Genomic DNA, 27,232 nt, shown 5'->3' with positions numbered 1-27,232 from the left:
ATGCTTTTGAGCTACATTATCTCAATCTTCAAATAACACTGGGAAACAGGCATTGTTATCTCCATTCTAGAGATTAAAAATGCCAAGACCCAGACATAGTCAAACAATCTCAAGATTAAAATACATGGCCTGGGATGTTTTCATTTATAACAGCTACCTTGAATTTTTGTCTGTGTACTATTAAAAATATTTATAGTATAAGTGTGAAAATATGGCTCGGTGGTTAAGATGCTTGCTGCTCTTACACAGGGCTTCATTTGGGTCCTCACTACTTTCATGGCAGTTCACAGTTGTCTATAATTCCTGTTCCAGAGGATCAAACACCTTCCTTTCGCCTCCATGTGCACTAGACATGCATATATGTGTATATGTATACATATGCAAGTAAAATGCTAACACATATAAAAAGTAAATAAATAAAATGCAGTAAAACATTGGAATACTGATATACCCCATGATTGTGGTCTGACTTATTGAGTTGTCTACGTTTTGCTAAACTTTAGCACATTATCAAATAGGTAGGGGTGGACCTCAGTGTCCTTATTATGGACTTTTGAAGTGAAAACATGGTAGTGAAGCAATGGATTAGAAAAAAGGAACATGAAAGTGTACTTATGGCTCTGTTAAGAGTAAATTATTGATACAACTTTAATAACTGTGAACCTAATTTTTAACTCTGGTTTTGAGTATTTAACTTAATATAAGAATTGCTTACTAACATTACAGAGAGGAGATGTCATACCAAATTAGTTTTGTTAATATTTTCCTAACTGTATATAATGTATATGTATTATATTAAGGAAAACATTAATCTAAAAGAAGAAAATTTGCAGTTATTTAAAAGTTTGACTTATTTTAATGTTTATTTTATCATGGCCACTGCTATCCATACTCAGTCATGCATTTGCCTTTTGATGAAAAAGTGGTATCCTTAAAATTACCTGTTGCATTTTGCTGGTACAATCTACCTATTATGTTTATGTCATATATAAGAAAAATACATTTTAGAATTGGAGGCCATAGTGTCATAATTGCCTCTTCCATTTGTCTTGTAACAATGCTGGAGTGATGGTAATCTTTCAAAGTTGTTGTGGCATGTTTTGTCTGAAGGAAAAGCCATTTGCTTTCATCCATCCTTTCGTGGTAGGAAAGACCAAATGGAAATGGAGGCGGGAAGGTGGCTGACAGCTGGGAGAGATTTTCTTCGAGGCCTCGGAAGATTGATTATTCCAGAAGATTGATTATGCTCCCGTTTCTGCCCAATTCTGTTTGTTTTACCCAAGTCATCATCCCTTGAGAGAGCAGGAATCAGACCGCATTGTATTCCTGACAAGTTAAGGCCACTGTGCAACATTCCTGTTCTCTCCTGAAACCTGGGTTCATATTTCTGGGTAATAAGGGTAACGGTGCTGACCTCTTTTGAGTTTCCCAAGGAGGGGAAAAGTAGAAAGGAAAAGCATGCTGGGAAAAAGGATTTTTGTGGTCGCCATTTATGTTGGCTGAGGTAGAAAAACTGCTGCTCGCTTTAGTGCAGGGGAATAACAGGCTTCCTTGTTAAGCAGCAAATGCTTACTAATACAATTGATGGTCACTGCTAGTTCTGTGGTCACTAGTTTCATAGCTTCGTGCCAGCAAGTCAAAGACCTCTCTCTCTCTCTCTCTCTCTCTCTCTCTCTCTCTCTCTCTCTCTCTCTCTCTCTCTCTCTCTCTCTCCCCCACCCCCTCCCCTGTGTGTGTGTGTGTGTGTATGTGTATGTATGTATATGTGTGTGTACATGCATGGAGATATGCATGCAAATATTTACACATGCATGTGGAGGTCATAGGACAGCTCTGAATCTTATTCCTTATGAATCATATTCCCTTTGGTTTGAAGACATTCTCTCTCACAGGCTTGAGCTCACAGTAAGTTTAGGTTGCTTGGACAGCAAGCCGCAGGGGTCTGCCTGTCTCTGACTCCTCAGCCCTGGAATTAAGAATGAGTGTCTCAGTGTCCATCTTTCATAGAATGTGGACTTGAGGCTTTAACTAAAGTCCTCTTCTGTTTGTAAGGCAAGCACTTTGCGGATTGAGCTACCGCCCCCCGCCCCCAGGCCCAAAGGCTCTCTCTTCCTTTGATGCACCATTCCACTGCGCCTTCCTCCAAGAATTTTTTTTGGGGAGTAAATTACCGATGTAAGCAAACACTCACTGTCTGACCCGAATCTGCTTTTTGTTTGTTTTATTTCAAATGATTTGGCCTTCTTGATTGGGTTCGAATAAGAAGTAAGCCTCTTCAAAAAGTTTGAACATCTCGTGGTCGTCGTCGTCAGCGAATAGTGAATGAGAAATTGGAACCTGCTGTTCCTGTTACTAAAGGCCAGCGAGATTCCTGCAGCTGGGACTGCCATGGCAGTTGGGCGGCGTGGCTGCAGTTGTGACAGGCACACAAGGGAATCAGGTGACCTGGCTGCTTGTTGCAGAAGGATGACCCCTGTTCACTTTCTCCCACCGCTGCCCAGACCTGGAGTTAGTCTGTTGTGACACTAGGTCCATCAATTGCTGTCTCTTCCCAGAAGTGACAGGGAAACCTGTTGTCTACGCTCAATGAGCTGTGCTCTTGCGAGCCCTGTGGAACAAACAGGGTTTGGGCCTTGCCTGCCTGCTGTCAAAACTTATTTCGTCTCTGTGAACTGCTTGATGATTGATAGACTTACCAGCAGGAGCTTAATCAGTGGTGTATGGTAAATAATTTTGTGCTTGGCCCAAACAAGAAGAGATAATCAATTCATTATGGACACATTATAAGATTTACTTTCTATGGCGTGTTTTGTAATCAAAAGTTTGGAAATGAAAACTCATACTTTTGGGGAACATTTTACTGGATGAAATAGCAAACGTTGGGCCATTTGCTTTCCTTGATTAGCTGCGTGATTTCTTTCTTGGATGGCATTTGAATCTCTGTAAGGTAGACAACTGAGAATAAGTTGCATATTTAATCATTTATAGCATTTTACTTGTAACTTTAGATTCATGATTTTTAAAACTGTAAATATATCACTGACTATATTTCTTTTAATTACACATACTCTTTTTAATAACTTTTTTAATTAATTTTTTCATTTATTTTACATCCCAGCAGCAGTTTCCCCTCCCTCCTCTCCTCCCGTTCCCTCCTCCTGCCTCCCCTCTGTGCCCCCCATCCACTCCTCCTCTGTTTCTGTTCAGGAAGGGGCAGGCCTTCTATGGGTGCCAGTAAAGCATGGCATATCAAGGTGAGATAGGACTAAGCTCCTCCCTTTGTAAGGCTGGACAAGGCAACCTAGTATGGGGACAAGGTTCCCAAAACCTAGCTCAAGTGTTAGGGACAGGCCCTGTCCCCACCTCCAGGAATCCCACAAATAGACCTAGCTACATTACTGTCACACGTATGTAGAGGGCCTAGGTTGGTCCCATGCAGGCTCCCTAGCTATCAAGTCCAGAGTCTGTGAGCTATGAGCCCAGGTTAGTTGTTCAGTGCTCTTTGTGGGGGAAAAAAAAAGGATTAGCCGTTGGTTTGTACAGGTGAGAGATAATGGATTCCAAGGAAATAAAGTGTAACATGAATCCTACATTGTTGCTTTCAACTCAGAAGAAATCCTTTTTCAATCTAAACATTTTATATTTTTTATAACTTCATATATAAATACTGTATATACTTTTGATAACTTCATATATGCATATGTATATACAAACAACACCTGTCCAGTCCATTTAATGTTACTCATATATAGGTTGCTTTAGGACTGACCACTTGGGATTGAATGACCCTTTCAGGGAGCCCAGACCATGAAAAGACTGATTCTCCCCCTCTCAGTAGCCACTGATTGCCCATAGCTCTTCATCTAGGGGTGGGGCCTTGTGGAATTCCCCCCATCAACCTTGGCATGCTGGCTGAAGTTGTCATTATGCTGGTGTTGTTTAGACAATCATATTTTTTTTTTGAGATTTCATGGATGCAGCTTCCCTGACCTGTCTAGAAAACACTCACAGCAGACCTCCTGGTTCTCTGGTTCTTACAGTCTTTCTGCACCCTCTTTGGCAAGCTTTCCTGAGCCTTGGGTGCATGGGTCATACTGCAGATGTATCACTTGGAGAGAATACCTCATGGTTACTTACTCTCCGCATTTTGACCGGTTGTGCATCTCTGTAATATCTACTACCTATTGTACATAGATGCTTCTTATATGAGGGGTAAGAAGCACATTCCTCTGTGGTCATAAAAACAAGAATCTAAAATGCATTTAGAAATAATACCAGTTTAGGAAAGAGGCAGTAGTAATTTCTCCTCTAGGGTCTGTGACCTCTATAGCTGTGGTTAGTTGACTAGACTTACAGTACCAGGCATGAATTCGCTTCTATTGAGTGGGTCTTAATTCCAATTATTCAGTTTCTCCACAATAAAAAAGGTCCCTATTCCACTATTAGGGACAGCTTGTATATCCAGTCACTGTTGTGCTTTGTAGGCTTTAAAGCTGGGCATGACTATTGACTGTACTTCTCTCCTTTGATCTCTGTGAGCCAGTCCTTAGGGAGGAGGCTTCCAGGTCAGTTCCAATTCAATTTCTCCCAGTCCCGTGTCTGGTGTCTGGTGTTTTCAGCAATAAGGTCTGACCTTCACGTTCTGGGAGACCAGCAAGGGCAGTGGCAATAGCTTCTATTGTTTTAGGAGTCTCTTGGACTCCCCTGAACAACTACTGGAAGGAGATTCCCCATGCCTGACACTGTGGTTTTTGTTAAATAGCTTCTGGCACTTTGGGGAACCATTATCACTCTGCATGGCATTTAAATTGTTCTTCTCTCTCTCTCTCTCTCTCTCTCTCTCTCTCTCTCTCTCTCTCTCTCTCTCTCTCTCTCTCTCCCTCTCTCCCTTCTTCCCTTCATGTAGGTAATATATTTTAAAGTCATTTTATAAAGTTATATTTTTTTCTTTAGCCTTTAAAAACATTTTTCCTATAGCCTTTTTGAAGGAAATCTAATGTTTAACTTTTGCTGCAGCTTTTTTTCTGGGTCCTATACATGTAATGAAATGTACTGAGAATATTAAAATGGATATAAATGTTCTTTTACATAAGTAGTACTGAAAAACAATCTTTTTATGCCCTTCAGAAGACTTTGTAATTTTTAATTTTGGCTCTTTGAAGAATCAAATTTAACAGAAGCATTGGTAGACTTAAATATACCTAGACTAACCCAAAAGAATGTTTCTGATGGAGACACCTGAGCCTCACAATGTGTGGAATGTGTGAATTTGACTCGCTAGAACCTTACTGGGGTTTTCAGGAAATTGGAGATTTGGGGAAAAGATTTGCTTCACTACTAAAATTGGATATAATTGTATATTCCTTCGAAATTCAAGCTTTAGTCATATGATGAGATATTGTTTTAGCAGGTCTAGGAGAACTTATAATTTCTGAAATGAAGGAAATCTAGGTAGCTTTAACCCTGAAAAGCATCATGATTTCAGATACAAAGGCACAGTTCCTCCTGATGTCTGCATTGTGTAGGCCCTTCATTTTTACATAGTGCAGCTGTAAACTCAGGAATTGAAGAAAAGTAGTTCCATTAAACACTTTCGGCAAATAGTGATGCATTCACTTTATTCGCTTTACTATAAAACTATTTCAAAAACCCGCCATCTTTAAAGGCTAATTACTTGAGTAAATGAGTAGGTTTTCATGCTGTTAAAAATCAGCTTGTCGGCTTTTATAGATTCATTACTCAACTCTGTTTCCTTGTCTATAGGATACAGCATAACTCAGATGTACTGCTGGCTTTCACAGTTGTGTGGGTTTTTTTAAAAAAAACAATATTTTCAGTAATTCTTTTGAGTATTTTATACATGTATTTTCATTATACTGATCTGCCCATGCCTCCTGTAACATCTCCCCAGCCCTCCAACCTCAACTTAACTCCTTTTCCATTTTTTGTTTTTAAAATTATTTCTTTTGATTTTTAGATTATATTTATATCACTTTTCCCTTTCCTTTCTTCCCTCCAAACCATTCCATGTGTCCTTCCTTTCTCTTTCAGATTCATGACCTCATTTTTCCATTAATTGTTCCTTACACATATGTGTCTCAACATTGAGCATCATTAGAATTAAAAGTAAATGTGAAGAAAAGCAAACGCATTATGAGGCTATCTAGGGCATTTTTGAACATGGATTCTTAAATGTCAATAAAACATTTCTTTAGTAAATAGTGGTTAGATGCAGATGCAGCTTAATTTCGTGAGGACTTGCCTAGCATACTTAGAGCCTATGTTCAATCCTTAATGCCATGTAAGCCAGATGTAGCGATACAAGCTTGTAATGCCATTGCTCTGAGGCAGAGGCTGGAGGATCAGCAGATCAAAGCCACCCTCAGCTACGTAGCACATCTAGGTGAATGTAGACTCCATGAGCCCTTATCTTTAAAAAGTTTAAAATCAAAAATAATAAAATAGTGACTGTCGTCTCCTAAAACTTTGAATCATGAAAATTCTTAGAGCAAGTGCTATGGGAAATTAGAATCTTAACATTTCAAAATGTTAAGATGTTATTTTTCATGATTAGTTTTCCAAAGTTTGTTTGTCCTTATGGCTTCTGTTTGAATTTCAACCTGGCAAAATTTAGTAAGGAAAATTTATCCATGTCTTAAGTGTAAATATATAACATCGATATGTGTGTATTTATATTTGTATCACACGCATATATATACATATATAGTCTAATTTACATGTATATATGCTGTGGGGCGTTTACCCACCAACCCCGCAGTTCCCCAGAGTTTTCTTGAGTGTGAGGAGCAGGGAATATTAGATAGAAGGATTTATTGTGGAGAATCTTGCAGAGATAAACAGATAGAAAATAAAGGATAGCCCCAAGAGGGCCTGGAACCTTTTCCAACGGGCCCTGACTGTCTCTGCCCCAGGGTTTTTATAAAGATGCCAAGGGAATGGAGCAAAAGACCTCCTCCCCCAGCACAACCAAGTGCAGACCATTTCAGACACCTACACTCAGGCCTGTGGTCCTAATCATCCTCTATGCACACATGCTGGGTAAAGCCACAAGGAAACCGAAAAACGGGCTCCCATAATATACACACACTGACCAGCTCCTAAAATTTATGCATGATTTTAATCTTATCTCTGTTTTTTATTATTTCTTTTGCTTAGTAGAAGACATTTGTGGGCTGGGAGTAGAAAAATCAACCAATTCTTTTCCATGCAAGCGTGAAGACCTGAGTTCAATCCCCAAGACTCACATACAAAAGCTGGGTACGGTGGCAAACATGCTTGTAACTCTAATGTTGCCTGCTGGTCAATCAGCCTTGGCTATTCAACAAGCTTCAGACCAAGTCTCAAAAAAAGTAGACAGTGCTATAGAGGAACACTAGAGATGGACCTTTCGCCTCCACATGCCCACATACATACATTCACTCCCACACTTACACCCTCATGTACCCAAACAAGCATGTATGCACACACACACAAACACACACACACACACACACACACACACACACACACACACACACACACACACACACACACAGGAGGGGGAACAGAGAGACAGACAGACAGACAGAGAGAGGAAAGGAGGAACGAAGAGGGAGAGAGAGAGAGAGAGAGAGAGAGAGAGAGAGAGAGAGAGAGAGAGAGAGAGAGAGAGAGGATAAAGAGATAGTATTAGTTGAGAATCTGCATCTTTTTTAGCAGATATCATAAATTTAATTTCATACATTTTTAAATTCTTATGGTTTGCTTCTGGAGATAATGGTAGTATATGCTGCATCTTCTTGTGTGAGGATTAAGTCAATCGTATTTGTCTTGCTCTGTGCAGTACTCGGGTTATATGAAACACATTTCCCTCCCTTCTCGTTATTATTTTTGTTGTATTTGAAACAGCACTCTCATTTTCATTTAGAACTACCATGATTTAAGCATTCAAAGTCTTTTTTTTAAATTTTCTTTCTGTGTTTTGACAGTAAATAGGTGAATTGTGTCCAGTTTCCCAGCATGCAATGAGTCTTCTCAAATTTTAACTTCCATTTCCAGACTTTGTTGTGGCAGCTACAGCAAGCATGTCAGGGTACAGAACATTCCATCAAGAGCAAAGCCTGGAGCCTAGCTTCCTACGATTTTGTTTTATATGACAAATAGTGTCTAGAGGTGAAGCTAGTTGGAGTGGCCATGACTCAGCCTCTTTCTCTAGGGAGTGACTCATTTCACATTAATAGATCCCTGTCTTTGTGGCATGTTTCACACTAAGTGCCTGGGACGCAAACATAGATTTGCTGGGTCACTAACCTAGAGCACCCCAGAGTCTGGGGAGGCCGGATATGGCATTGATTAGCTACTATCTGGCTTACAAACAGCCAAGGCTCTATAAATGTTATACTTACTTGTCAAGGCAAAGCATGATTAAGTACACAGTTATGGGGGCTGGCTAGATAGGCAGCTAGATTGCCTAATAAACATGCAATTCTTATTCCATGTTGATGTAGTCTAGCCTACATTAAACCCTTGCTGTCTTTGTTTCAGTATTAAGTAAAATTTCACTCCCCTTCGTATCACACAACATCATGCCCTTCATGAATAAGTCAGTCATCTGTCTGATGGACATCTTTCCTTTATGGTTCTGCCAGAAACTCAGCCTTCATGAGTATAATAAAGGCTTGCTTAGAACCCAATAATACTTCAGACTTCTAGTCTAAATATGCCACCACCTTATTGAGTGCTGGTTTCAGACTCTCAGAACCTCTTTTCACTGTCACACACTTGTCTTGCCATTCCTTATATCCTCATGCATATTGTTGGAGACGGATTGTAATCCTCCACAGTTCATTTGTTACCAAAGTCCTAACCCACCAATGTGACTGTATTTAGAACATGAGCCCTTAGGAGATGGTCAATGAAGTGAATTCACAAAGTGAGGGCCAAGTCCAGAGGGATCCATGGCCTTGTACAAAGAAGGGAAGAAAAAGCTTTCTTTCTTCTAAATCTAAGAAGATAAATAGATGGCTGTTCACAGTTTAGGAAGAGAATCTTAGTCAGAGCCCAACCATGCTGGTACCCTGATTTTTTTCACTCCAGTCCCCAATGAAAAATTCTGCTCTTTAAGCCCCCCATGTATTTTCGAGAAATACAAAGATAACAGCAGAATGAGAAGGCAGTCTCAAGGTGTAAGGACATTGTAAGCCATGTGACTGATAACTGGTTTACATCCAAAAGGTACAAGGAATTCATACAGCTCAATAGCAACAAACAAAAATTACTTTATTAAAAATGAACTAAGGACAAAATAGAAGTTTTTCCAAAGAAAAGGTAAAAATGACCAATAAATTGAGAATACCGTGCTCAACACAGCTGACCAGGGAAATGTAAGTAAAAACCAAAACGAGGTATCATCTCATACCTGTTATTATGACTTTGATTAAGGTGATTAAGTATAAGAAGTGCTGGCTGGGAAGCACCTGGAGAAAAGGGAACAAGCTATGCCTTGGTCTCCAGTCTCGGCTGTGACTCCTCTGTTTCAACACTGTCCCCAGCTAGTGGTGCTAATTTGGGAAGTGGCAGAACCTTTATGGTTGTGAACTAAGTAGTCACTAGTGTGGGATGTAAAGGGTATAACGGCTTGGCTCCAGGCTGAGCTTTCTGCTTCCTGGCTTGCCAAGCTATTTTGCTAATTAGTTGGTAACTATCCCTGATGTTTCCAGCTTTTACTCATTGTGAGGTGTACACAGGCTCACATCTGTTTGTTATGTGGTTTATGTACAATCGGGCCATCACCATATGATTTAGTGTGGACATGAAAACATTTCTCATTGACTGAAAAAGAGAACAAGCTCTAAAAACTGACTCTTGAAGATTAATTTCTGGCATTTCTCTTGCCCCTTGGGAGAGGAAAAAGAGAGGCCAGAGAAATGGTGATTTTAATATGCTGATACAGTAAGCTGCCTGAAGGCAGATGCCAACTCCTGTTGAAAATAACTCTCTTTGAATTATGTTCAGGGCTTTGTTTAGCAAAATACTACACAGAAGTCTTGACCTGTGTGTTTGAAGTGGCAGATGTTCCCTGTGAAGACTGTGCCGTAGGGCAACATAAATCTTCACTATTTTGTGCCTCTTTGCTCAATAACTGGGTTGCATTTTTTCCCCCAAAGTTCCAGGTTGCTGCTGAGGAAGCACCTCAGACAGAAGTGTTTCCCTTAAACACAAACAGGGAACCAATGAACCAATGAACACCACAGGATACACAGGGCTCACTAACACAAAGCCAGCAATTCTCACTCCTGTTTCCATTAAATACTTTTAATAAAACTATTATACAGTTAAGGGGTATACAATAATGTCTTGAGATATGCATGTAAGTTTAGAGTCCTACCTACACAATAACATGATTCCCCACATTGAGACAAATTTCCTAAGGAATGATGACTTCTAATCACCATGATTAACGTGCACGTATACGCAGTGTGCACTTCCTGTTCTTCTGTGACCTAGTGCTCATGCACATTATAGTAGCCATCTCTTGCACACAGGATTGTGCACATGTCTAGCAGTCACACACATGCCCAGCCACAAATAGAGCCAGCCATTTAGTGTGAACACACTCTCCTTCCCACTCTTCTAGCATTATTTCCTCATATATTTGGGGTGCATTTTCTCTACTTAAATTTCTGCTTTCATCAAATTGTTAATTTCTCCTTTTCTTTGAATGTGTACTGTTAAAACTTTGAAAGCTATTAGCTAGTAGAGAATATTTTAGATTATCTCAATATGTGGTACCATTCAATTTAATTAATATGATAGGTATTTATATACTGGGAGCTTAAATAGTACTTTGAAATAATAATATGTGTGGATCAAAAGAAAATTATTTTTTATTTTGTGCTGGAAAGTTCACAATAACTTACTGCTGGGATGTGTCCGCACTAGTTACTGTTTCATTCTCAGACTGTGAAGTCACATTAGATTCTTTCAACCTTATTTCTTATTTCCAATTGATTTTCATGTATTGCCATTTATTTCCAAATGTCTTAAAAAGACCATTTTGGGAAGCCATGATGTCATTGATGGTGCCTCATGGATATTGTATTTTTTTAATGTTGAAAATACTTCCTTATTCCTTTGTGAGTTTATTTGGTACCATAGAAAATATGATCTATTTGGAGGAATGTTGACTATATTCAGATAAAGAATTTTGTATCAAAGTAAAATAATGTCAGATGTCTGGCATGGAGGTAGACATACTGAAGTATAATTTTTTAAAGCCCCTGATAATGTCCAATTAAAAAATTTCAACAGGGACAATGGGGTGGGGGACACAAAAAGGAAAAGAATGGGTACTGGATTTGTTCAACACACATTATATATGTGAATAAAGTTCTCAAACAATAGAAAAGAATGTCAACTGGTTTATCAACCCCTCCTTTCATTCTTAGATAAATAAATTATTTTTCCTATTCACAGGCTCTGAAATAAACACCAACAATTCCATGTTGAGTGGTATGTTTTGTTGGTGCTGACTAGTATTTCTATTATATTACTTTATGTGATTCTTTTCACTAAATCAAGTTTGTTGGATGTTAAACTATTGGATGGGCTTTGCCTAAACATCTAATGATGAAACGTTTCTGACTTAGGCATAAGCTACCTTCCAACAGTTAAGCTACCTGGTTTTCTTAACTGGAGATGCTGTTATGAATACTTTTTGAAGCAAGTTGAGAATTTCACTCTTTGTCATTCCTCAGACTTTTCTTTGCTGGTCTAAATGATGGGCTGATTTTCACCACAGACTTTGAAAAATTGTTTTCTCCTTAATTCCCCTTCTCTGTTCCTTCCCTCTGACAGTGTGCTTTCCCACATATTTACTTCTCAGCATATTTTAATGGCCAGGCTTATGCACAGGGGACCAATGAGAAGACTGATAAATTGCCAATGAAATTGTCTTCTTTGACCTTGACTACCTTTGGACTGATTGATGATCCTGGACTAAAGATCTACAGACTCTCTGTGGGTATTAAATCAGATTAAAGATCTGTCTTAGACAGTCAAGACTGTTATAACAAACATACCATAGATGGGCTGACTTATAAACAATAGAAATTTATTTCCCAGGCTCAGGATGCTGAAAAGACCAAGGCCATCAGTTCAGTGACTGATGAGGCTTGGTTCTGTGTAGAGAGATGGCTGGCTGCTACTTTGCTCTCCTTACATGGCAGAAAGAACAAAGGAGCTTCCTGTGTTGTTATTTCTGATGTACAGTAGTCTCAATTTCTTTATTTCTGAATTTCTCTTTTATAAGCATGCAGTTGTCTCCAGTATCCATCACATTGAAAATTAGGAGATGGAAATGGGGGTAGAGAACAAGGGACTCTGTGGCTGATATGTAAAATTAAATTAAATTATGAAATAAAAGTTTAAAAGAAGAAAATTAGGATCTCAGCATGTGGTTTAGATAGTGTAGATAGTGTAGGTAGAGAATATAAGGCAGGGTGCAAATGAATTGATTTTGTTATTAAGCAAATCTTCATGGTAAATAGTAGCATATTACAAGTAGACTGTGGGTGTTTTAGATTATATGCTTAAGGATTCTTTGAATGCACAAAATGCTGAAAGCAAAAATAGGACCTAATTTTGACATTTATTACACATTTTAAAATGAAGCTTAAAAATGACTATGAATTTAAAAAGTTATTTCTACCTAAGCAGGGCATGTTGTAAAGCGATCTGTGTCGGCCAGCATATTTTACAGTATGCGAAACAAGTTGTTTAATGTCTGACTTGGGTTTCTTCCTTAGACAAAGAAAAGCCAACTTACTCAACTGATTTAGTCTAATGGAGCTATCTTTTCCTTTCAGATTTCTATTGATCTGATCCAATCTATATTGTGACTGCTGGCTGGAATTAAGGTCAGTGCTGTGCTTATATTGATCATGAACAAGCAAGCTTTTACAGGGGATTTTTGAGTCTTTTACTTGATAGTTCAGGATATTCTAGTCAACTGTGGCAAAGAGCAGGCTAGGGCATAAACTGCATATATCAAACCCTTGGCTCACTAATAAATACGATTCTCAGCATTGTTTGATTTTATAGAAGTTGTTCAGTTGTTGAATGTTTTACTTCTTTCACTTTACTAACTAAATTTTGGTGAAATAAAAGCATCTGCATTTTAATTCCTTCGAAGAATTAAACAAAAACTGGCTTATATTTTTAAAGAATCGTTTGCTTTCTGAATTTACAGGAAAACACATTTGGTTCTACAATTTGGTCCTCACAGAATGCATTACCTAAGAAGAAGAGAGTTGAAAGTGCATTTGTGAATCACACATTTTCGTTAACCAGCAGAATGTTAAGATGCCACTTCTTCTGTTCTGTTTTCTCTTTAGCTGGCTTTTGTAGGCCACTCTAAATCAGCTCCCATGAGTTTGCAGTAATAACAGAGCCTTAGGGGACCCTCACACCAACAGGACTGGGGATCCACTTATCTCCTCTATTGTCTTCTCTAAAACTTGAATTCAGAGTCAAAATAAAATGATAAACCAAGCCCTGAAAGCAATGAGGATTTTTGTTGCTCATAAAGAGCAGAATACCAGGCGCGGCTAAGCTTTGTGCATGGTCTTTTTGTTAATGAGTAACTTGAAGGAAAACACTGGGTTTTCATTCATGCTTACATTAATCAGGAACTTCCATTTTAAACTCCGTATTTAGCTCTTTAAGCTGAAGTGCCTAATATATCAGGCACACAGTAAATACGTACTTTTCTGGCCACAATTCTGATATCACTCTCCATTGCCAGGAACAACACACACACACACACACACCCTCCCTCAGATGAAAGGGTAACAGTATCACTTTTTAAAAAATCTCTTTCAAGTACAAATGGTGCTTTCCCATTTTTTAATCTGTATGAAATTAAATGAAACATGTTGGACTTACATGTATTGGTATTTGGGTATTTAATAAAGAAAAAAAAGTCAGGTAAAATATTTGATGGGGATGATTTAAAGTCTGTTTATAAATTATGTTATGTTATTTTTGATAAAGTTTTGAGTTGAATGTGCTGGAAACACTTAGCTTAGTCTGGCTTCCTTTTAGTTCACTCTTTTCTATATGCCAAATAAATTTATATCTGTTTAAATATGCTATATCTGTATTAGTATTACTAATTGAATTACCTCTGACAATTTCACGTATACAATGTATATAACACATACCAATCACTCTTATTTCCCATTCTCCTTTCCACCTCTGTCTACAACAACCCCCTTGCCTACCTTGTCTTCCTAGCATTCCTGTGTATTTTGTGTGCGTGTGTGCGTGTTTGTGTGTGTGTGTGTGTGTGTGTGTGTGTGTGTGTGTGTGTCCCACTGAGTTTGACTAACCTACCTGTGTGACCGACCATAGATTCAGAGCTGTCTATTGGAGCCCAGTAGGCTTTGTGGTAGATGCACAGGCGAAAACAGTGACTCCCCTTCTCCCAGAATCAATCAATAATTAATAGTTCTTGAGTAAAAGGCAGGGTCCACTAAGCCATTCCCCCATCCAGGACTGGCTGTGAAAAGAGCCAGCCTTGTTCAGGCCCAGTGCAAATACCTACGGCTGTGGAGTTCATGACTGCAACGGCTACATTTTAACTAGAGGATGGCATTCCAGAGCCCTTCTCCTGGCCTCTTGGCTCTTCCAGTCTTCCTGTCCCCTTGGATCCTTATTGTCAGGATCTTGGACAGCCATGACTCTGTATTCACCATCATTCACTGCAAAGAGAGGCTTCTGTGATTGAGACTGAGAGTAGCATTTCTCTATGTGGATGACAGATATTTAGAAGACAGTTTGATGCTATGACAAGTCAGTTCAAGAGCAGTTAAGTTCCTTTCTGGGCACCTAGGGCCTTCCAAGGGACTATTGTTGACTGGATTTTTAGTAGTAGTCATAGATGGTCTCCTGAGGAGTAGGCCTCAAATTCGGTCAGGGGCCTCTTGGTTTTCCCCACAGCAATTGTGCTCTTCTTGAGCAGGTGGGCACAACTTGCTTGTCAGTTTGGTTCTGTAGTTCACAGGGTTCCCAGCTTGGTAAGTCAGTCCATCAAGGCCTTTTCTCTCCCAGCTGCTTGCACTGAACCTCCAGCACTTTGAAAATTAGCTACCAAGGAAGAAACTGCCAGCTTAGTTCTGTCCTGCTTTACAACTAAGGGGTGTGGTGTCCTCAGACACAGGGTCTTATCCTCTAGTTCTGTGGACAAGTGAGTGGATTCACAGAAGCCTGTGTTGTACAGTTGGGGTTTGCAAGAGGGGCTCTGGCATCTTCCAAGTAAACAATTCCCATGTTAAGATAACGTACCTGGACCTGTAATTTCATTTAGTAGCCTACCGTATCCGGGAGCAGCATTATCTAGTCATGCAGGGTGTCTCCATTTAATCTCTAGTTGTGTTTTTAAATTTAGTTACAAGATAATAAGCTTCCATATAGCTTTAAAAAAAAAAAAAAAAACTTCAGATTTGTTAGCTCTTCCCCCTCCTCTTGCTCCTTACTACATTTTTTTCCTTGCTATACCTCCCCACCCCCATCCTATTAGACCTGGCAAACAGAAAGTAAAAGTCTAGGGAGAGATTTGCCAGGTATCTGTACTTGCATCAGGAATAGTTTCCATGCTCAAACTTTTCCCGGTTTCAGTCTTCTTGTCTCATTGTATTGTCTAAATAGAAATTTGAATTCCCATCATGCTTTGACTACTTTTCCGAAAAAGAAATGATTAAAAGTAAATAAATTTTTGTCCAGAAAACAGTAATGCACAATGTTTTGCCTTAATCTGATATCTTACCCACTGCCAATGCTGAGAGTTTCCTTTGTGTGAACATGAACATTGTGCTTTACCAAGATGTGAAAAATCAGAAGAATAGATATGTTCAAATAAATATGCTAATTGAGATATACAAAAACTGGAAGCCTATTTAAATCTCCATTATCAGGTCTTTCTAATTGAAAATGAAGAAATTTTTAAAACAAGTTTGATGGACAGTTATCTATATAATATTTTATAAAAGCAGCTAGACACAGGAAGACTTTAAAAAATACGTTAGCTCATCAGAAACAATAGAGTTGATGGGTTTGTTTATTTATTTGAGACAAAGTTTTATGTAGCCCAGGTTGATCTTCTACTCACTATGGAACTGAGAGTGGTCTTGTAACCCCTATCCTCCTATCTGTACCTCAGAAGTGATGCTCTTACAGGTGAGTCCTTGAAACACAGTGTCAGTGAATGCACACTGGGAAGACATTTCAAATCATCTAAAATGATTGGATGAGGGAATATTGGTGTAAGGTCCAGGAAGGAGAACAGTAATCTCGACGATGCTTCTTTACAACACTTTAAAGTGTTGAGCACCTCAAAACCATGGTTCTCTATTCTTATCATTAATAGCACCGCCAGGTTAGTGTATTGTTTTTACAAACTTAAAATTCAACTTTGCCTTTTGTAATTTCCAGTTGGTTGAAAACAGGATTTTTAATGTGGTTAAAGTGTCTCGATTAAATTTCTTTTGATTTAGTATCAGTAAATGTTTGATTAGTATACCTTTTCATATAAAGGAACAACATAAAAATTTCTTGGGGATAAAGGGATAAGAGCTGAAAAAGTTTAAGATGCCTTGATGGACAGTCATCGTTTCCTTTTATCTTTACATTTTATAAACTATATGACAGTATCAATTTAGAAAGATGAATATTTTTAAAACACTAAGGATAGAATTTAAGAAAAATCAAAATACCAGTTAAAAACTTATGATCCTTTTTTCTAAGTTTTTAAAACAATATTAATTCTTGCAATATTCCAAACATCTCCAGAAAAAGTTAGTGTACTATCTTCTACATCACATGTTGAGAAACACTTCAATTGTAGGAATGTTCAGGCTGTCACCCTTCCATTTGTCAGGGTTCTTAACTTCCTTCTCTGAGCAGCCATGATGAAATAAACATCATTGTACATGATTGTTACTTCAACAGTGGAAGTTGAACAGTCTTCTGAAGTAGAAAACAAAAAAGCCGGTAAAATTAACAATGTTTAGTAATTCTATAGAACATGAAAGTTATGCTGCTCGGATTAATATTTAATATCTCAGGACCATTCCTTAATGAGCATATATTTCCTATCTTATACTCAATTATTTAAAGATCCAGAAACCATTGGGGCTATGGGGATGGATGGGGAGATGTTGAAGAGCTTGCAATGTAGGCAAGAGGACCTGAGTTTGATCTCCAGGAGACATGCATAAGAGCTGAGCATGGTCACTTTTGTCCCACTGCCAGGGAGGTGGAGTCTGGGGAATCACTGCAACTTTCTGGCCCGTCATCTTAATCTAATCATCTCCAGACCAGTGAGAGACCTCAACGTAAGGTGGATGGTACCTGAGGAGTAACACCCAGGGTTGTCCTCTGCCTTCCTCATGCATATGTACATATATGCATCCATACACACAAACACTTGTACACATAGGAAAAATGCGCGTGCGCGCGCGCACATGCGCGCGCGCGTGCACACACACACGTTAGAAATCATTATTCCTTGCCACTTTGAGAGGGAAAAAATGAAATCCTAATTTTAACACCAATATTGAAATGGTGACATTCATATAGAATATGCCACCAATAAAGTGCTCACTGGGACAATAGTCCCGAGTAGCCCAAGTCAGTCTCACAACTTGTTTGCCACTTCAAAGACATTAATTTCCTTAGATTGTACATTTTTTAAATTGATACTAAATGCAATGTTAAAATAATCCGCTGAGTGGAAGGATATTCATGGCAGTAATCTTTATAGAGTAAGATATTAGAGATGCTATCTAGCAATGGGTAAGAATTAAATTATGAGATCTATTTTGTAGGTTTGATATATATATATATATATATATATATATATATATATATATATATATATATAATTTTGACCTTTTACTAAAGTTTAAAACAATTTTGCATATTAATGAGGATGTCCTGTGTAGTTTTACAGAAAGAATTAAACCTTGGCTGAATATTCGATACTCTAGGACGTAGGTTTTCTTCAACATTTTTCAGAGTTGATCATTATTAAGAATGCCACATCACAGCCGAGTGGTGGTGGCGGCGGCGGCGGCGGCGGCGGCGGCGGCGGCGGCGGCGGCGGCGGCGGCGCACGCCTTTAATCCCAGCACTCGGGAGGCAGAGCCAGGTGGATCTCTGAGTCCCAGGAAAGGCGCAAAGCTACACAGAGAAACCCTGTCTCGAAAAACCAAAAAAAAAAAAAAAAAAAGAATGTCACATCACATAATTACCTAGTACACACAGTCAGGGACATATCAGAAAATGCTGGAAATTATTACCTCATCCCAAGCCAAAATTCGCTTAATTCCTTTTTATACATTTAATTCAAATGAACAACTCAAACGGCAATGTTTACAATCCAGCATTCTAACAGTGTATGATCCAAAGTTGCAGTACTCTGATGCAGGCTGAGGCACGATGGTAGGGAAATGTTAAGGACCTCTGGTTTCTGTAGGAAAGAAGACTTGGTCAACAGTGGTAGTGCTTTAACGGATGGCACACAGGGGGCTTGGCTCGGAGCCAGTGTTCCAGGAAGCATCTTGCAAGAGTGTGAAGGTACATGCAGTGGGTAGTGTACATGTGGTGTGTTCAGACCCAAGACTTCAGCGAATTCATGATTCAACGCAGGCAGACACTGCCAGAAACAACCTGGATTCAAGACCTATTTTATTTCTAATTAAGCTCTGATCATTGTGTGCTCGGATACCTTTTCTTTTTGCCAAACTTTTGCAGTTCCAACATTAATACCCCATGTGGTTTCAGAAATTATGCTTGCTATCTTTTGGTCACATTTTTTCTTCATTGTATATATGAACGGGCATTAAAAAATGTCTCCTAATGCATGTCAGAACAGTGTGTGTGTGTGTGTGTATGTGTGTGTGTGTGTATGTGTGTGTGTGTGTGTATGTGTGTGTGTGTGTGTGTGTGTGTGTGTGTGTGTGTGTGTGGTTTCCATTGACACCCACCTTCCACCCTTAAAGATAGATAGCGTCCTTAGAATGAACAGCTTATAATGTGGCGTGTATTGCTTACCATGAGCATCTCAGCACTGAGTGCAGCCTCCCCTCTCTGGCTGGCTGCACAGTACTTCTAGTCATGTTGGCGAAAGCACTTGTGTTTGAGGTTAGAAGATGCTGTGATTTCTTGGTGCTCTGGATCCTAGATGCTTTCCTATGGGTGAACCAATAACAATTGCATAAAATTACTGACAAAAGGCTTGATTGCAGCCCATGTTCTAGAAACAGTCTGGGCTCTGTTCCTTTTGCCCGAGTCGGCCATTTTGCTGCCTGACCTCTGATGCCCTCTGCGTGAAGACTGCTGAGTGTTCCCTGGTTAAATTTATCACCTGGAAAATGGGAGCTGCCTCATCTTAAACTTCACTTCCCGACAAAACAAGGCTTCATATGACTGTGGATCCTAACACCAAAGTTTTCAATGGCTTTTTAAACATCTCTATCAAAAGCATTTTCCTTTCTGGAATTTTATATAATAAATGCTGATGCTTCTCCTAAGAGAGGAAGTAAAATTAATGAGGATCTTAAAATGACTGTTATGGAAATTTCCGAATGTGGAAATGAAATGATACTGTGTATGGCCAAAAAGTAATTTCTCTATGCTGTGCTAAGCGATACATTCCCTTTCTCTCTTCTCTTCCCCATCTCTTCTTTCACCCATCCCTCCCCAAATGTTTATGTGTGTTGTGTGCATATGTAATGGGTCTATGTGCCCATGCAAGTCCAGAAACTGACAACTGATACCGACTTGTACTGCTCTCTACCTTATCACTGTGTTTTAAATGATAACTCAAGGTTAATTTAGAAGGTTCTAGATGGTGAGTTGTCGAAAGTTTCATGTTTGAACTGCTGCTTCCCTATCAATAATCACCAGAGCCCACGAGGTTTTAGTTGTTATCCCAGCAGCCCTTTGGGAATGAGTTTTGAATTGTTCAGCTACTTATACAATAAATGCTGCCCCCTCCCCTTTCTTCTTCTCCTAATCTCATGATGAAAGCCTTCTTCCCACTCAGCCCTCTTCCACTTTCTTGTCTTCTTTCTGTGCATGGCCCACTAAACCTATGGATTCTTTTTTTTTTTTTTTTTGGTTTTTTGAGACAGGGTTTCTCTGTGTAGCTTTGCGCCTTTCCTGGAACTCACTTGGTAGCCCAGGCTGGCCTTGAACTCACAGAGATCCGCCTGGCTCTGCCTCTCAAGTGCTGGGATTAAAGGCGTGCGCCACCACCGCCCGGCTCAAACCTATGGATTCTTGCCAGAGCGTCGTGAGAGATTATTTACCAAATTAAGGCAACTTATTAATGACTAAACCACTGGGAAAAAAATGGTACTTCCTCTCCCAACAATATTTAACTGCCAGTAGTGCCTTGGAGAGGATTGGGACCTCATAGAATCATCTCCTACCCATGATAACATGATCTGGGCCCAGTGGTGCATGTATTGGGGGACAATAACCTCAACTACAATGACTTCATAAGCATTGTATCTATGTCATATCCAGAAAGCATCTTTTTGCTACACATCTCCCTATCTGCTCATATATATTCTCTTTTGAAACAGGTCTTAAGCTCACCAATTTGACTAGGCTGGCTGGCCAGCAAGTTTTGGGCTCTGGTTGTCTCTTTGCATCATCATCACTGGGATAATAGAATGAGTACCATGCCTAACTATTTTATAAGGGTGCTATGGACTTGCTCTTAGTTCCTCATTTTTACACAGCAAGTGCTTTACTGAAAGCCACACCATCACCCCAGCTCTGATATGATATTCTGCAATAAAGATACCATTAAAAAGCTAAATAGTATATCACCCAAATAGTGTGTGTGTGTGTGTGTGTGTGTGTGTGTGTGTGTGTGTGTATTTAGAGAGAGGAAGAGAAAGAATATTCTAATGACCTCAGGGATGAGGAGCAGAGGTTCTCTTAGTGTTCTATTGGTGAGCTGTGTTGCTTTGAGCCATCTCGATTCAGGATGAAATGCCACAAGCTTCTCAGTCAGCCTCCCAACACTGTCTTGAGATGGAGCTGTGTTTATCCTCATGGCTTCACACATCTCTCCCAGCATGTACTCCTACCTTACTTCCTTCTGTTGTGACTATTTCCAGTTATGCCCTACCCCTGAAACAACCCCTAGGCTATTTGGGGAATGCTGGTATCTTAACCCTATGTTCTCTGCCCTGGTAGAGCCTTCCAGAAGTAGATATTTAAGGAACATCTGTGCAATAAATTATAAAGATGTTAAGCAATAAACAATTTCATTGCATATAAATATGTTAAGCAATAAACAACTTTATTACATATCTATGAAGTAGAGACTGTCTAGTGTTTATTTGCATATGTCACAGTAAATTTTTTCTTAATTATTCTGTTCCTTAGTGGTGGGAAAGTTTTGAAAATAAAAAAAAAAAGACTTGAAGGCATAATCACCCAAAAGATATTTGAAGAAGAATCAAATTATTTTTACCTTGGAGATTTTAGAAAAGAAATGATATGGAAAAGGTGACTCATGTATTCTGTTTTATTCCTACACATATTATGATTATTGGGTTGATTTATGATAGAATACATCTTTAGGGATTATTTAAATGCTTAGTTGTTAGTTTAGCATTTTCATGAGCCATGCAAAGCCATGGGGTCACATTGCTGACTGGAAACACGAGTTAGTCCTAGGAGGGTCCTTCTGCTTTCCTTTGCAGCTTTCTGAGCTCTCATAGTCATTTGCTTTCGACTTTTATTTACTTATTTATTGGTGACATACATCTCTGGATATAGCTCAGGCTGGTTTGGAACTTGTGGACTTGTGGTTTTTCTGCCTAAGCTTCTCAAGTGCAGAATCACTGCTGTGAACCCCCAGATTCCCCCCCTTTTTTTTACTTTTAAAAAAGGTAGGGTGTTTTGTTTTGTTTTGTTTTGTTTTGTTTTGTTTCCTGCTGACAACATTTCAACTGGTCCTGCAAGATGGCCCAGCCATAAAAGAAACTTGTCACCAAGCCTGACAACATGGGTTTTATCCCCAGGGACTCACATGATAGAAGGAGAGAACTGACTCCCACATGTCCTCTAACATCCACACATGAGCTCCGGTGCAAAGCAAAAACAATGGAACAGCGGGGAATGACCTAATGATAGGACTGAAGCAGAAGATGGTCTGGTGATGAGGAGCGGGCAGCAGTCAGCCTCACGGTTGCTTCTCTTCTCCTTACATGACCTACTCAAGAACTTCGGAAATCTATGTCCTGGAAATTGCTCCCTTTTTGGCAGTTTGACACAGTGAGGAAGCGGGCTGTGGATGTTGCAGGATATAAAAACACTGGAAATATTTTAAAGAACAAGTGTTGTATCTTGGCTTTTCTCCATATGAGAAAATAATAGTCGAGCTGATCCCCTTTTCCTTAAGTAAATGTAGTATCAAACGACTATAAAAGATAACCCTGTGGACACATTTTCATACTGAATCTCAGCTTGTGAAACTGACGCTAAAGGTTTGATTTACAGACCAGCTATCCTTATTCTTCTCTTACATTTATCAGAAAGGAAGAATGCCATATCATAGAATAACACAGCTAAGCTTTTTTAACTTAAATTTGAGCCTTAAATCACCTTCAGGCACTTTGGATAGCAAAGCAAGCAGATTTCTACTTATGTAAGGGGCCCATCCATTTAGAAATTTCTTACCTTATGTCCCACACATTGAAAAGTAAGAGCTTATATTTTGGAAAGGGTATATTCATTATTGCTGCTCTGCTTCTGTAAATCAGCATAAGGTTTGTGTAACTTTGTTATTTATTTTAGAAGAGAAAATGAGGAATTGTTTATCAGAAGATAAATATAGAGTACGTATATGTCATATGTAGTTAGGTAGATAGATATGATATACTAGATGATACACAGATGGATGATAGATGATTAGATAGACAGATGGTGAATAAATAGATGTTTTAGTAGAGAGATAGGAACAATGAATAATACAAAGTCTTTACTTCTGTTTTTTTTTTTGCCTCATTCCCACAGAGAATGTAATTATTTTCCTTTTCTGAATGAAAACCCTACCAGTAATTTAAAAACATAAAAGCTTTCTTTTAAAAATCACTCGTTATATATACAAACCAGTGTGCCCTGGATTTCATTCCATGTCACCGAGTGCATCACATAACACTCTGGAGCTTTTGCTCAGTTTACTTTCCTTTCCATCATGTCAGATTTACTTAATGAAGAGCTGTATTGTATGAAGCACTCAATGCATTATCCATCTGTCTGTGTCTGTGTACCCCTACCCTGCCAGCTCTCCTTTCATAAGATTTGTGTGCCTTTCAAATAAGATTTATCTTCCAAAGATGGAGCAAGTGGTCCTTCGAATATGACTTTGAAAATGGAGATAGGGGTTTGGAACTTTAGTTTGATTGTCTTCATTTTATGAATAGAAGAATTTAGTCACACAACCAGTATAATTTTATAACACATTATTCTGTGGCGTGAAACAGCTTATAAAAATTTAGAAAAGATCTTTATGGAGTAAAAATAAATAGAAGAGGACATATTTACCCAACTGTAATTGCTTGCTTATAATATGCATGTATGAATCATCCTGGGATGGCTTAAATTGGAAGACAGAGATCTTTGGAATGATCAATCCAAGCAGGCTCTTCATATTTCTGCTTAAAGACTGCTTTGACTCTAGGATGGAAACCCCTTCCAGCTTTTCCACCACAGCTAATCACCACATCCTACAAGCTCATTAGCATTTATAAAAATCTATGGTTTCATCTTTAAGGAATCTTAAATCAGCTACTACAAATACCATCCCCAAAGTAGAGAATAAACTATAAAAATAAATATCAAAGGAGAAAATGTGTTTTTATGGGGAAAGTGGAGGGCTCAGTTTTGATCATTACTAAAAGTAGTTAAAAAAAAAACCCACCATCTCCCCATTGCCGTTTTTATTTTCATAAGTTTCTTCTTCTCATTGTTCAGTGGTGTTAGAGAGATTTGATTAATGAGGCTGCAAGCAGAATGTTTACCTGGATGAGCAGCTTTCTACATATACAGTTTTTCCAATTTGACTTTAACTTTCTACGATCTCTTAGGGATTCAGGGTTTTTTGAGACCATCTGGCTGTAATATTATAGGAAAGGACCTTGAGACTTAATTTACCTCTGGGGGGTTTCTACCAGTTTTACATATTTAGAAATTAAGGTGTAAAATTTTTCTTATTAGTGATATGAATGAAGCATGTACAAGTGTCCAATTAACCTATAAAGTTAATGACCAGAAATTACATGTACATATTCAGCATTGGCTATTGTACAGACATTAAGTGGGGAGTTTCACATGAGTGTTGAACAACATAAGAAATTTCCATTATTCCATATTAATAATGACTTCAGTTACCTTAAAACACTTCATGCTGGTTGACTGGTCATATATTTACTGGAATTATCCATCCCAAAGGAGTTAAACAATTTAATTGTCCTCTATAAAATATCTTCCTCCCTCTTCCTGCTGACTTGTAATTACTACTGTGTTCATTTGACTTTGTGGGGACTGAGTAAATATTAGCTATTTCTTATGTTCTCACATTTGGGCACTTTTGGTAAGCATCCTTATTTGTTATCAAAGATACCTAGTACCCAAAATTGCAGAAGTCAAATACAACATTTAACAACAAACTATAAGAAAAAAATTAGAAGCATTCTATGACTTGCTATCACAATATAAGAGGAAATGCCAATGGGAAACATAAAATGATTTTAGAATGTGATTGGTTTGATTTGTTGTGTTTTTTTTTCTTTCAAGAGAATTCTCAGGCAAATATTTTCTATTTGATTGAATAGCATTTTCTCCTCTAGCTGTATGTCATGGTTTGCTCAGAGATACTTTTATAAGCTTACTACTGATCCATAAAGTCCTCATGGCTTTTGCCATGTGTCTGCCATTTCATCATGGCCATAAGTAGTATCTCACCCAGACTGTCAACCAATGTAGCTGAATGTAGGAGTCACTAGGTAACGTGACCCCACATGGAAATAGAGCACTGAACAAAGCTGAGAGGGGGGGAAAAAGATGATCAATCAACTAACACGAGATGTTTCAAGATAACAAGTACTTACTACCATGACACAGTAAGAATTCTTTATGTTGGACAGCAGTGTATAAAACAGGCTAATTATAGTCTGTCAGTCTGTCAAATGAATTGCTTTATACACAAAGATCCTAGCCACAAGGTCAAAGCCTGACAGAATTTTATTTTAATATTTAGTGAAAAATAGCCCATCTCGTTAAATACAATAATGCTAAGGTAGTAATAAAAACCACGTTGATAGGTCCAGAAAGGAAGCTGATGACTCCCTCCTGAGGATGCAGTTTAGAAGGAAGGACATGGAGGCCATGTCCACATTGAGATGGGAAGAAAAGGATGAGACAATGTATTACAGAGCATCTCTCTCAGCAAATTCCAAAGAACCAGTGATTCTAGCCTCTATGAATGTTTCCGAAGCATTAAGAATTACTACTTTGTTCTCTAATACTTTACAGACTAGAAGGAAAGGGAACATTTGCATAAGAGTGGTAGCAAATGCATGACAATTCAGTGAAATGCTAAGTGCAGACTTAAGTTTGTGAGGAGATGCGGAGCTGTGTGATGTAAAAGGACCACGTTTTAGAAAATTGTCTCAGTGGGGTCCTTAAAGACAAACACGATGTAAATAGGCACAAAAGAGAAGAGAAGTTTGCAAAAGATACTTGACCAGGATCTACATGTGCCTGGCATAGAGAAAGGAATGAGGCAGGAAGCGGGCACACCTGACGGAGTACCAAACAGATATACCTTGAACTTTGTTTCTGCCTCTTCCCTCTTCCCTTTATCTTTCATGAATATTTGCTGAACTGCTCTTACGAATGTCTGTTTTCTATACCAATGTAAGCATGAGCCCATATGAAGAATTTTCATGTTCTGTGTATATAATTGTTATATACAAAAATGTTCTTGCTGATGTCAGTTTCAACAGCATATATATATATATATATATATATATATATATATATATATATATATATACATATATATATATCTTAGGTTTTGTGAAAAGAAAAAAAAATATCAGTATCTTAGAGCACTAAAAATTCCAGCTAATATAAGACATAGCCATATTTATTTTGTCTTGGCATGAGTATTATCAAAATTGCTTATAATCAAAGGAAGATATGATAATAAAATTAACTACTGTGTCTTTTTAAAATTCCAGATAGAAAAACGTGCATTTACAATCTTTTAAAAAGACTTAGAAGGGTTTCTTCCCAGGGGAACGGATTAATTGGAATATAAACTGTAGGGGAAATATGTGATTAAAAGTAAGTTCTTTAAACCAAGCAAACCTCCTCACAACAAGACTGTTGTAGGAAAGAGAAAATACTTTGTTTTTTAATTGTTTTGTTTTGCTTGAATAAGCACTAAGCCAGAATACACTGCATATTCCAGACAACTTGCTAAGAGACTGCAGAGAATAAAAACCCTAACCTTTAATACATCCAAGCAAATACCACCCACTCAGTACAGTAACAAGCAGAAAGCTTATAGCACTATCCTAAAATCTGGTAACAGTGATAAACATCTGTTAGCCAACTTGCTTTATGGGGGAGAAATACGTATCTTGTACTTTCAAAAGGTTTATGTTTATTTTTAAATTATGTCTATGTGTGTATGTCTGTGTGTGGGTATAGGTGGCTGTATGGTTTTGAGCTGCCTGACATGGGTTCTTGGAACTGAACTGAGGTCCTCTGGAAGAGTGGTATAAACCCTTAAGCACTGAGCCATCTCTCTAACCCATATCTTATACTTTTGTGACAGAGAACAGTTCTGTAGCTTGAAGCAAGGAGCCCACTGCAGGTAAGCTCCAACTCCAGAGGGAGCTGAGAAACAGAGAAGGCCTTTCCTTCCCACATGTGTTCCAAACAATGGCTCAGGGCCCTCTTTGTGAGATTAAGTTGAATCTTATTCGACCATTATCCAATTTGTATACATTGGAAAAGTAAAAAGCAGAAGCCATCACAGAAAAGTAAGAGTGTACAGAGGTCTCTATTGCCTTTTCTTTTCAATTTCCAGAACCAACTCCACTACTCTTTTAACTGGTGTGTACCCTCACAATGT

The 27,232-nt window shown here is 38.5% G+C and overlaps 1 protein-coding gene across 8 annotated transcripts in view; it reads left to right on the top strand.

Moving 5' to 3' along the window:
* The window catches only part of Map2 (microtubule associated protein 2), a 280,850-nt gene that overhangs the window by 62,099 nt on the left and 191,519 nt on the right, over positions 1-27,232 (top strand). For 6 of the 8 annotated variants that reach the window (XM_076550219.1, XM_076550221.1, XM_076550225.1 and 3 more), the window contains exon 2: positions 12,867-12,917. The exons of the other annotated variants lie outside the window; for them this stretch is intronic. The gene's annotated coding sequence lies outside the window, so the exon portion shown is untranslated. The remainder of the gene's footprint in view (positions 1-12,866; positions 12,918-27,232) is intronic. 8 annotated transcript variants of the gene reach the window in all.

This window comes from Peromyscus maniculatus, chromosome 13, assembly GCF_049852395.1.
Source record: "Peromyscus maniculatus bairdii isolate BWxNUB_F1_BW_parent chromosome 13, HU_Pman_BW_mat_3.1, whole genome shotgun sequence".
NCBI classification, from domain to species: Eukaryota; Metazoa; Chordata; class Mammalia; order Rodentia; family Cricetidae; genus Peromyscus; species Peromyscus maniculatus.
The sequence above is the reverse complement of the archived record's forward strand: the minus strand, read 5'-3'. Positions and strand labels throughout refer to the sequence as shown.